This window comes from Arvicanthis niloticus, chromosome 7, assembly GCF_011762505.2.
Source record: "Arvicanthis niloticus isolate mArvNil1 chromosome 7, mArvNil1.pat.X, whole genome shotgun sequence".
Taxonomy (NCBI): Eukaryota; Metazoa; Chordata; class Mammalia; order Rodentia; family Muridae; genus Arvicanthis; species Arvicanthis niloticus.
Genome location: NC_047664.1, coordinates 67,410,996 through 67,423,523, shown reverse-complemented (window position 1 = coordinate 67,423,523; position 12,528 = coordinate 67,410,996). Strand labels below are relative to the sequence as shown.

The 12,528-nt window shown below is 44.5% G+C and overlaps 1 long non-coding RNA gene across 1 annotated transcript; it reads right to left on the bottom strand.

Moving 5' to 3' along the window:
• Positions 1 to 3,442: 3,442 nt before the first annotated feature.
• On the bottom strand, positions 3,443 to 9,537 carry LOC143442975 (uncharacterized). Its single transcript, XR_013111604.1, has 3 exons — positions 9,331 to 9,537; positions 5,424 to 5,523; positions 3,443 to 4,455 (listed from the first exon to the last, which is right to left on the bottom strand). It is a non-coding gene; the product is annotated as an uncharacterized LOC143442975 (long non-coding RNA).
• Positions 9,538 to 12,528: the final 2,991 nt, after the last annotated feature.

The following is a 12,528-nucleotide window of genomic DNA, read 5'->3' as shown; positions in this document are numbered from 1 at the left end:
GATCCAAATGAAGGGTCCATTTTTAGCTCTGGTTTCAGGGGACTCTCTGGAAGCATGTGCGTGCTTCTTTTGGAGATGGGAAAGGACAGGCTGGAAATCTCTATTTAAAAAGCTGTCATGGAGGAAACACAGTACTTGTGTGTACGATTGCTGAATCTGCTTGAGGGTCAGGCCTGTGCACCCAGCCTCAGCACTGAGGAAGAGAGAGAGGCAGACACACTGGCCAACGGCGACAGAACACCACAGAAAGGATCCAGAGCACAGACTCCTAGCCTCACCAGCTGGATCAGAACCCAACTCTTCCCACTCAAAGTAGTGTGACTTTAGCAAGTTACCTGAAGTGCTGTGTCTCTTTTCCTGTCTATACACCAAGGATACCCATGGTGCTGCTGTCCGACAGCATGGAATGACCGAATGAGTTTATACAAGTAGCCACTGCTGGACACTCAGTGAGGTCTCCCAGTGCCACTGGTCATGCAGGAGGCATGTCATCTGTGCTGAGAATGCTTTCTGTTTGAATTTGGATTCCCACCCCCACCTCCTTGTTTTCCATACCCCATGACATCTTGGCGACATTTACAATATGTGCATCTTCAAATCCTTACTTCATGTCAGTCAGGAGTGACCCACTGCCCGCCTTGATCTCACCTCCGTAGGCTTCAAACTCCTCACCAAGTGTGTCCTGATTCTTTCTAGGCCCAAGCATTGGGAAATTGCCTACTGAATGAAGAGGCAGTATGATGGGCAGCATAGACTCTGGAACCAGAATGGGCTCCAGGCAGTAATAGGCTATGCCATGACCTGCCTGTGTGACCTGAAGAAAGGCACTGAGATTCTAGGTCAGTCACCTGATCTGTAAAGTGACAGTAATAGCAATCATGAGATTAAATTAAAAAAAAAAATTACAGTGTGTATTACATACAAGGATACAAGGAATACCATGAGTTTGAGGCCAACCTGGGCTACTTTGGGCCAACCTGGGCTAACTCTAGCTCAAAAGTCAAGAGCTGGGGATATAGAGTAGTGGTGAATTGGGGTTCAATCCCCACCACTGTCAAACAATTTGTGTTGGCTAGCTTTATGCCAACTTGAAACTTCACTTGAACCTCACTTGAGAGAGCACCTCCAACTGTAAGGCATTTTCTTAATTAGTGACTGATATGAAAGGGTCCAATCCATTGTGGGTAATGTTATCCCTGGGCTGGAGGTCCTGGGTGCTATAAGAAAGCAGGCTGAGCAAGCCATGGGAGACAAGACAGTAAGCAGCACCCCTCCATGGCCTTTGCATCAGCTCCTGCCTCCAAGTTCCTGCTCTGTTTGAGTTCCTGCTTTTGATGATGAACTGTTCTATGGAACTATGAGTGAAATAAACCCTTATTTCCCCAAGTTGCTTTTGGTAATGGTGTTTCATCATAAGAGTAACCCAAACTGAGACACAATTACACAAAATAATAAGAAAGAAGAAAAAGCATATCTGAATAGTGCCTGACATCCAGCGAACCCCTAGTAAATGCCAACAGTCACACTGACCATCTAGAGTTTAATGTAATGGTGTGTCAAAGGACCGGGCCAGGGGTGGGCCCTTGTTAAAGCTGGTTGACATGGAGAATCCAAATTACTTGTCAAACAGAAGGAGGCCAAATACTGGGCAGCCCCCAGGAAAGAAACTGCTGTCACTTGCCTAAAGCCAGATAAGGCTTTACCGGCCTTACTGATATACCCTGCTTTGTTCTAGAACTTTCTAGACTCCTTTCTCTTTCACTCAGGCTTGGTCTTCTTGACCCTGAGGTATATCTTACTGGAAGGAAGGTGTCATCCATCTCTGTCTATCTGCATTGAATGGCTGCCATTCTTGTCGCTCAGCTATCCACTGTGTCACATAGAGGCAAAAAGGCAACATCTCATAGCCATAGCGACCATCCATCAGTAGGTCCATGCACTGACCTCAAGGAGCACACAGAATGGCTTTTATTTGCAGCCTAGCCATTTCTTAGAAGTCCAGCGGCTGGGACGGCCCTGTTGAAGGAAGTTGGGCAACTTCGGCAGGTAACGCTTTTCTTGCCTTGGTGAGATAGATGTTTTTGGAAACACAGCTATTCTGCGTAACTGAGTGGCTGAAAGGAGTTCTAAGAGGCTCCTCCCCATGTGGTTCATCCAGGTGCTTTGAGATCCCCAGTTCCTCAAGATTGGTGAGCTCATGGCAGGTACCTCTTTATCAACCAGTTGCAGATGCTTGCTGGCCCCATGGTCTGAGATAGACAATCATAGCCACTACTACCGGACATAAACAGAGATTTTGCAACCACGAGAATTTCATCAGTTGCTCCACATGGTCTGTTTCAAAAAAGGTCTATGTTAAAACAAAGAGGATGTCCTGGCCAAGGGCCCCATGTCTAACCAGTTCCTGTAGGAAGGTAATGAGAGTCTCTGAAGATGCCAAGTTAACTGAGAGCCTAAATCCCTCATCTGGTCTCAAGTATCCTCACCCTTTAACAAGAGAAGGAAAGCAGACACAGCAGTTCCTCCTACCTGTAGGCAATTCTCCCAAGACCTCCAGTGGAACACTGAAACACAGAGAGTTCTTCCAGAGAACCCGGTTCCCAGCCCCCACATTGGGTGGTTCACCATTGCCTGTCACTCCAGCACCAGGGGATACAGCGCCCTCTTCTGACCTCTGCAGTTCATGCACTCACATGCTCATACCCATGCATAAACACATAATTTAAAATGATAAACACACACATATATTAAAAAGAAAGTAATTTATAATCAAGTACAAAAGAAATTAACAACAATAATGGTAGTAAAATAGAACAGTTATGACAATAAAAGTTTTAAAATACAGTTTCTTTCTGGGGAGACAAAGAAACAGTTCTTGTCATTCTGTGACAAGGTTTCACTCTATAGCCTCAACTCAGAATGACCCCCCCCCCCGCCTCAGCTACCTGAGTATTGAGATTATAGGAGTGAGCCAACAAGCCCCCATTTTTGAATATAGTTTGTATTCACTCTTCTTGCAGCAATGTGAGAGGATACAGTGCCTAATGATGAAATTAGCATAGCATTAGGCTAGTGTACAAGAGATACTTCAATGCATGCACAATGGGTTGGGGACGGTTGATCTGACATCCAAGATGGCTACTATGTAACCAGTGGGCAGGGAGCATACAACAAAGATACACTGGACAAAGGAGTGATTCCCCTCCTGGGTGTCAGGCTGAGCACTAGACTTTATTATGCTTCTAAGAACAGTGCCAACTTGAAATTTGTGAATTGTTTATCTCTAACTTTTTTCATTCAAATTTTTTATCTTTTACTCATTATTGACAATTTCACTTACATATACAATGGCTATTGCCCATACCTACCCCCAGCTGTCCCCTCCCACCCCCTCTCCAGCAACACAACACATCCCTCCTACCCACCTTCATGTCTTCTCCCATTTTAAGTTTTTGAACCCATTAGTCCAGTTAGTATTGCCTGGGGGAGTATTATTATTGGCTTGATCTTACACAGGTAATCGTAACTGCAGTGAACTAAGAGCACGCTGACTATGTAATGTGAGTTTATGATGTTCCGCCCAGAAGACCACATTTCCTAACATTCCCTCCCATCCTCCAGCCCTCAGTCTTTCCAACCTCTCTCCCATGGTGCTCTCTAGGCCTTGGAGGGGTGGATACAGATGTCCCATTCCAAAGTCACTTTTCCTCGGCACTTTCATCAACCACGAGCCTCTGTATCCAACACTACTCGCTGCCAACAAAGGTCCTGCAGCCAGGATCAGGGACAGCGGTAAACTATGAATGCATCCCACTCCCACCCCATCCCCATCCAGAGTCTATAATCTCCATAGCCATAAGCTTTGGGCCAGATCTACAATACCATGCATGAACTCCCTCGGGTAGAGCAGGCCTTGAATCCGATCAGAAAGTGGTGGTTGGTTGCCCCTTTTATCCTGCATGCCACCTCTGCACCAGTGAGCATATCTTAGCTGGCAGGTCAGTATTGCATCACCACTGATGTCCTTTCTCCTCCACAGCCTGCACAGTAGCTTTCAGCACCATAAAAGCTAGACACCAGGGAGGAGATGTTCAGGTCAGTTCCGACTTGACTTCTCTATGTCCTGTAAGAGCATTTAATATTTTGGGGCTACAGTTGACTTCAGGCCACTCAAGTGAGAGAAAAACAGCTCTTTAGAGAAGGGACGGCAGTATATTCATCTTCTGTTTGCCTGCTTAGTTGATGACAGCAAGATAGTATTTGGTAAAGTCATAAGGAACTTTAGCTGTCTAGCTATAACAAAATACCTGAGGAAACCACCTTACATGAGGAACGGTCGATATGGACTCACGGTTTCATAGATTCATTGAGTTTGTAGTTCTTGCCCCGTTGCTTTAGGAACAGTGGTAAGTCAATCCATCGTGGTAGAAGACCATGGCAGAAGAAAGCAGCTCACTTTGTGATGGCCAGGAAGCAGAGAGTGGGTGTGAACATGACCAAGGGGCCATCGACAAGACATATCTGTTAAAAGTGCATTCAGTGACCTTCCCCTAGCTAGGCTCTACCTTCTACAGTTTTGATAGTCCTAATGGTCCATTCAGCCATGAATCCATCAGTGGGCTAGCCCACTGCTGAGGTCAGATCTGAATACTGCTTCACTGGGACTACGCTTCAATTCATGAGGCACTGGGAGACATGCCAATGTCAACTGTAATGTAAAGTTAGAGCAGGAAGGGACCCAGCATGTGAGTTGTCCCTCTAAAAGCCTTGACTCCGGTGGTACTTCCAGGAGGGCAGAAGAGAATGCAAGATCCCATTTTCAGTCTGATCCTACGTGAAACTAAATGCTTCCCCACAGTCTCAGCAGTAGGCTTGCAAGACACCACTCACCCCAAAATCCATCCACACATTCCTCAGCAATAAAAGGTAAAGTATTCAGTAGTATACATGGCTGCCTGGAAGTAAAAGCTTCATTTCCCAATCTGGCCCACAGTGAACCATGCCTAAGCCCTACTCAGTGGGATCTAACTTACTAAAATTACGCATTTAAAGGACTAGCGTATACCCTTCTCCAGACCCTTCTTCCTGAGCTGGGGCAGCCACCTTGAGCTGCAAGTTAGAATCCACACATAGAAAGGTACCAAGGTAGAATCAACCCCAGGGATGTACCTGAGTTACCACCTCTGCCTTTGGCTACCTATATTTGTATGAGGAAAAAAAAAAAACCCTACATCTTTAACTTTTTATAAAACCAGTAATTTCAGCTTTTCATTTTCAAGTAAAATAAAAATCAACCTAATATCAAAACGAAACTTCTTTTGAAATTTTCTTCCAGAACTACCCAGAAAAAAAAAAGAAGATTTCATCCCTAAGAACTTGATTCCTACTTAAAGAGGAGGGTCTTTGGCCATAGTGGCACACACCTTTAATTCCAGCACTCGGGAGGCAGAGGCAGGTGGATCTCTGTGAGTTTGAGGCTAGCCTGGTCTAAGATCCAGGGCAGCCAGAACTGCCTCAAAAACCCTGGAGAGAGACAGAGGGAAAGAGGGGGAGAGAGAGAGAGAGAGAGAGAGAGAGAGAGAGAGAGAGAGAGAGAGTGAGTTATTCCACTGATAAAATTAAAAGCCAGATTCTCTACACATAAAATAGAGACTAGCTTCTAGCTTTGGTGTGTGTGTATGTGTGTGTGTGTGTGTGTGTGTGTGTGTGTACACTCATGTGTGCATGCACATTATTCATTTCACTTCCTTCTGACTTGAGTTCAGCTGGGTTTTGTTTATTGACATGGTCTCATGGTCTCACTTTAGACCAGGCTTGGCCTAGAACTCATTATGTAGCCCAGTAGCCTTGAGTTTAGAGCAATCATTCTGCCTCAGTATTCCAAAGGCTGAGATTACAGGCATGCACTGCCAAGCCAGGCTTTACTTCCTTTATTAAATCTCTGGGATGCTCTCCGGGAAAGCTCTCTCATTTATTCATGTATTTATTTTATTTTTATGAGTACACTGTAGCTGTCTTCAGACACACCAGAAGTTCAGATCCCATTACAGATGGTTATGAGCCAACATGTGGTTGCTGGGAGTTGAACTCAGGAACTCTGGAAGAGCAACGATCAGTGCTCTTAACCGCTGAGCCACCTCTCCAGCCCTCCCATTGATTCTTTACTTCTGAGCATCCCAGCATCCTGTGCTGTTTTATAAGAACTTAGGGAGAAGTGGAGACACTTGGAAGGCTGTAGGCCAACCCTCAGTGGGACTACTGGGGATGGAAAAAAGAGGCCAAGAAGGGTGGTACACAGGTTCTTTCTAATTTGTTCTCAAGATGCAAGAACCACATATGACCAGCAGAGGGCAGCAGGAGATGAATGTCCAGAGTTCTTCATAGCCACATAGATCACAGTATAGTCTCAGGTCTCCTGGGTTTCTGAGTCCAAAGTCATTTTGCCAAAACTTTGTCAAAATGGAGTCACTTCCTGAGCAAAGGAGGCTGGGTCTACTACTTTTAAATGCTGGTCTTAGACATTTCTTCTCGTGAATCTACTTCTTGTCCTAGCTACAGCCTGTTCAATGTTTTCTTAAAATTCTCTTGTGCTAATCAGTAAGATCTTTGAAATTATGACTGATATTTTATTATCACTTATATATATATAGTGGATATATATTGATAATTTTAAATTGGTAATACTTTGTATGTGTCATTTACATATAATTTAATAATTATATAATATATAATTTATGTATCACTTATATGTGATAATTTATACATGTATAAATTATTATATTGAAAACACCTCTCAGTAGAAAATCAAATTGCTACAATTAGTTAATTACTCTATTAATCCCCCCTGATTCAATGCAGAAGACAACATTAACTATCTCCATTTTCTAGACAGGGAACTAATACTCAAACAAGTTAGATGGATTTCATGAGAGTTTTCACAAAAGCTGATATTTCAACTGGTTGACTTGCAGAACCACTTCAACTCAAGACAGAAAGTGGAGGAGCCTCCAGCCTTTCAGGGCCAGAGGAAGGTGGGTCAGACTCCCACCCCTGCTAGAACATTCCTCTCTTCTTCTTCCTTCTCTTCCTCTTCTGTCGCTGAAGAAGAGTGTCTTTCTCACTAAACCAGAACAGTCCAGAATGCATGCCTTATGAGTCAAGGCTGCAAATTCCAGGACAGAAATAAAAGTCAAGGGGTCGGGGGGTTAACCATCATTTAAAAGCCCAGAGGATCACAGTGCACCTGTCGGAAACAACCCAGAGGAAGGCTGGCAATCTAAACTGGACTGTGTGCTATGTGTCCAAGTGACTTCTCGTCTCTAAGAATAATGGCGACAGGTGCCAGGGGAAGAGAAACCCTAAACTCTGCCATTTGCTGGCTGTGTGACCCTGGGTGAGCTGTCTCCAACTCTTAACTTCCCCATCTGTGGAAGAACAGCAATCCTGTCTCAGCAACCCATGCATCAAAACAATTAATAAAGGATCTATAAACTAGTATAAAATGTACTTTAAAAAAATTATATGGGGGGTGGAATGGAGATGTGTGTGTGTGTATGTGTGTGCTCGGGTACAGATATCACAGAGGCAGGGCCATTGGACCACCTGGAACTTGAATTACATTACAGGTGGTTCTGAGTCACCTGGCATGGGTACTAAGAACAGAACTCATGCCCTCTGCAAGAGCAGTCTGTGCTCTTAACAACCGAGCCATTTTAGCCAGCCCTCCAGTATTTTCTAAACTACTGTGAAAGCAAAAAGAACATTCATGTTAAGAATCCAGTCAATTTTGGGTAAAAGACAATACTTGGTAAATATTGCCTTTTCTACTTGCAGATTCCACCTGAAGGTTTAAAAGGGGGGTGATGAGGTGAAAGACTCATTCCAAAGACAAGAAGAAATTGCTGAACTGAAGTATTCCTGGCCCAAACTCCTACTTCAGACCTGATGCCTCATTCCCTAAGATGCATAAAAATCCCAGGACTACAGGGGGAAAAAAAGCCAGAGGGATGAAGCTCTTGGTTCAGATGAATTCCCCTCCTCCCAACCATTGCTGGGCCCCAGCACTGGAGAGGCACTGGCCACAGCACGGAGGGGCTACACTTCCTCTTTCATCCACTCCACTCGGGCACCCGAGGAGACAAGTCTGCAAATTCCATTCAAGTCTGCATCTTGTCATTCATTTTCTGGCCTCCAAGTGATAGTTCGTCATCATTTTCTAAGCCCCCGTCTAGCACTCAGCCACGATGCTATGAGCAACGTTGCTAGCAGTCTACGGCCTGCACTGGATGCCACAAGATGGTGGCTATGGGATAAGAAGTGTGGCGTGGTCAGGAAAACAAAATAATCTTGAGCCATGGGGCATTTCCAAAAACGTATGTGCAATGGAATCAGCTATAGGAAGCCTTCTGAATACCAGTATTGGGCTGGCAAGATGGCTCAGTGGATAAGAGCACTGGCTGCTTTTCCAGGATTCAATTCCCAGCACCCATGTAGAGGCTAACAAACTCCAGTCTCAGGGGAATCTAATACTCTTTTCTGGCACCCATGGGCACTGGGCACAAACATGTGCATAGCTATACATGCAGGCAAAACACTCAAACACATAAAATAGTTTTTAAAAGGGAAGGAAGAGAAGAGAAAAAAAACCAGATGCCTCTGTCCTCATAGCCACTAGCAACTCCAGCAATGCCTGCCTTGTCTCCAGGGTCATCTCCTCCGACTCAAGGACAGACTCCGTCCTGGTCCTCTGGAGTATTTGCTCCATCAGTTCCCAGCTAATACCTTCCTTTGGAGGGAGGGGGCATTGCTCTATCAGCACCCAAATGCAGGCCCCTGGGCTGTCCTGCTCAGCCTGGCTGCAGCATCAGCAGCCACACCTCACACAACTGCTGTGTTTCCGAGAACCTCAGAGTGGTGATGGGGGAGTCTAGAGCTGTGAGGTGCTCATCTGTGGCAGAGAGAGGAAGAAAGATGCTAAATGCTGTTAACGATCGCCCGTAGCCCAACAGAGCTGGAGTTTAGCTCATCTGGAGAGATGGTCATTGGTTTGGAATGGGATTGTGCTGATGGACTTAGGAGTTATTTTATCACTAAATGAAAACAAAGAGTTTTGTAAAAGGTAAGAGATAACCATGGCAGAACTGATGAAAAGGGAAGTTGACAAAGTTTCTCTCTATTTGATGGCGCACAGTGTCTCCAATCCCTGCTTTGGGAATTAGTTTCTCCTTTGACCTTTTGGCGTGTTATGAATGGATATCGACCCTGTTTATAGAAAAGAACGGCCTGGGTGAGTCAAAATGACTTTGCCAGGAGTCATTAAAACACACTTACCTAAGGATGCAGAATTGCAGAGTCGTCTCCCTAACTCTTACATTACAACCCTTCTCTACGTTGTATCACTTCTATAGGCGCTCAGGAAGTTCCTCTGTGAGATTATGGCCACTTGACTGCTTTGACTTATCTTGCGGCCAGTGCGGCCTCCCATGCCTGTCTGTACCTGTCATGCACGCCATCCCTTCCTTCTCCTCACAGACTGCAGCTGCAGCTGGCACGCCCTCTGCACTGTAGACTCAGGGTGGCCTCAGCAGGTGACTGGGGTTCCCAAAGTCCCTCTTCTCACTTTATTTTCTCTTTCTTCCTTTCTTTCTCTCTTTTTCTTTTTTGTCTCTTGCTGCTTCTATTACAAACTGTCTTCAGCCAGTTACCTTCACCCTTGTGAGAAAGATGGTGTGAATGAATGAATGAAGGAAGGAATGAGTCTGTGTAATTTAGAAGGCATTTACAAAGTCCTACCACATAGAGTTTTTGACTAAATAGGACAATGTACATAAACTCTATGGCACACTCAGTGTTTATTAGATAAGTCTTTCTTTCTCCCAGATAGTCCCAGCTTAGAAGACCCTTTGACGATACTTAATAGTCTGACATTAGTAATTAGCCTGGATTTCACATGTCACTTTGGGTGCTTGCCTCTGGGGACACAGTAGTCTGTCTGTCTGTCTGTCTGTCTGTCTCTCTCTCTCTCTCTCTCTCTCTCTCTTCTGGCTCTCTGTGCTTGAACTGTCAGGATCCTTAGGGGGTTCATGTTTGAACCCTCTGGGGATCAGAAAAGTACCAACCCAGCACTTTCTACCTCCCTTCCACTTCCAAGCAGTAGGAGGGCTGCCTGCTCAAGTGTGGCTTCTCAAGACAAGGTGAAGAGAAAAAATAAATGAGGCTGAGGCCCAGTGGCCTGTTTAACCTCAGACGTGTGACTCTGAGGAACAGTAACCCCGAGCTGATGTCTGCACAAACCAGGTCACAGCCAGCTGTAATGGCTGGCATCAAGCAGAGCTTCCAAGATGGAGTGTTCCAGTTCTGCATTTACTGTACTGAAAATTGCACTCATCTCAGCTCCCTGTGCAATTTGGCTTGATGCTGCCCACACATGTCTCATTTACAAGCAGAAACGTTGAGAAGGATCATGAAGTGTCGTTTCCTTTGTAAACCAGTTCCAGAGTTTCTTGGTCTAGCGCATGAACCATGACTCCACGTAGAGCATACAAGAATATATTAGTTAGAATACAAGTGAAAGGACTGAAGAGATGGGTCAGTGATTATGACCATTTACTATTCTTCTGGAGAACTCAAATTTGGTTTCTAACTCTAGCCAGTGGGCTCACAACTTCAGCTCCAGGGGGATCTGATGCCCTCTTTTGGCCTATACAGGTACCACCACACATGTCACACACACACACACACACACACACACACACTCGATCTCTCACCCTCCCCCTTCCCCTCCCCCCTCTCCTTCCTCTGTCTCCGTCTCTGTCTGTCTGTCTGTCTGTCTGTCTCTCTCTCTCTCACACACACACACACAAATAAAAATAAATCTTGAAAACTAGATGCAATTGCGGTTATGTTGTTAAAATAAATTAATAAATGGACTCTTTTCTTTTCTTTATTAAGTGTCTCAGGCTGACTTCAAACCCACTATGTACCTAGGGATGAATTCCTGTCTTTACCTCCTCCATACTGGAACTTCAGAATGTGCCACTGTGCTTGGTTTACTGAGGATCAAACCCAAGCCTTCATACATGTTAGGCAAGCACTTCACCAACTGAAATACGACCTTAGCCCAGAGTTCATTTTTCTGATCAAAGAATCTAAGCAAACTTTTCACAGATCTGGTGATGGAGATGATGATCCAGGGTGAAGGAGATCCAGTTTCTACCATCTTTTGGCTCTGCAAGTCTGGATGTATGGCTTTTATCGTGAGATGACTGACAAATGGCTGCTCTGGCCTCCACTATTGTTTCTATAGCCCATCTGGCAAGAAGAAGAAAAAGAACAAGAGGTGACATCATACCTTTCTTTAAAAACATTGCTGGGGCTGGAGAGCTGGCTCAGTGGTTAAGAGCATTGACTGCTCTTCCAGAGGTCCTGAGTTCAATTCCCAGCAACCACATGGTGGCTCACAACCATCTGTAATGGGATACAATGCCCTCTTGTGGTGTGTCTGAAGACAACAACAGTGTACTTAAAATAAAACTTTAAAAAAATAAAATAAAAAATATAAATAAATAAATAAATAAATAAAAACATTGCTAAAGGCTCCACACATCAATTCCACTGACCAAAACTTAGTCATATGTCCACACCTAGCTGCAAGGGAGCCTGGGAAATATAGTCCTATCTGGGAAGTCATAAGTCTAAAACTACTGTTGTGTTAATAGGAAGAAAGAATGTATGATTGGGGAACAGGTAACATTCTCTGCCCAAAAGGCCAGGCAAGAAAGTAAGTCAGTGCATCCTGCAAAATTCGAGGGAAGAAGCAAGCCCTACACAGTAGTGAACCATAAAGCACAGGAGAGCACTGTTTTTAAAATTACATGTATCTATGTATCTTCTATTTATCCATGTACTTATTATACATGTGTGTGTGTGCTGGGGCATTGGATACCATGCCATGTGTGTAGGTCAGGGGACAACTTGTGAGAGTTGGCTCTTTCCTTCCACCATGTGGAACATGGGACTCAAAGTCAGTACATGATGCTTGACAATATGTTCCTTTATCCACTGAGCCATCTTGCTGGTCCCTAGGGACTCCATTTTAAGGGGTACCTCTTTCAGCCTAGGTAATACTATGATGCAAAAGTTGAGGCTTTGTGCCCACATCTGCTGGTGTTCAAAAAATAAGTTTAAAAAAAAAAAAAAAAAAAAAAAAACAACCTTTTAGCAAATGAGATCTCCTAATTTTAAAACATTGGTTTAAAAAATAATTTTTAGAGCTAATATTTGTGGGTTGGATACAGCCCAAGCGTTCCCATTTGGGGCTCTATATTAGATTTGATTTGCGTGGAAGTGCCAACTGTGCTTAACTCCCTGCCCGAAATGCAAAAGTTTCTAAACTACAAAATTAGAGCTACGAGGCAAACAGCTGTGAGCAAGACCAGCCGTTCACAGCAAGTCATTCGCTTGGCTTCTGAGTCAGGCACTAGAACAAAAGAAAATTATCAGTTAGGCACCGATTCCATCCTCCAGGTA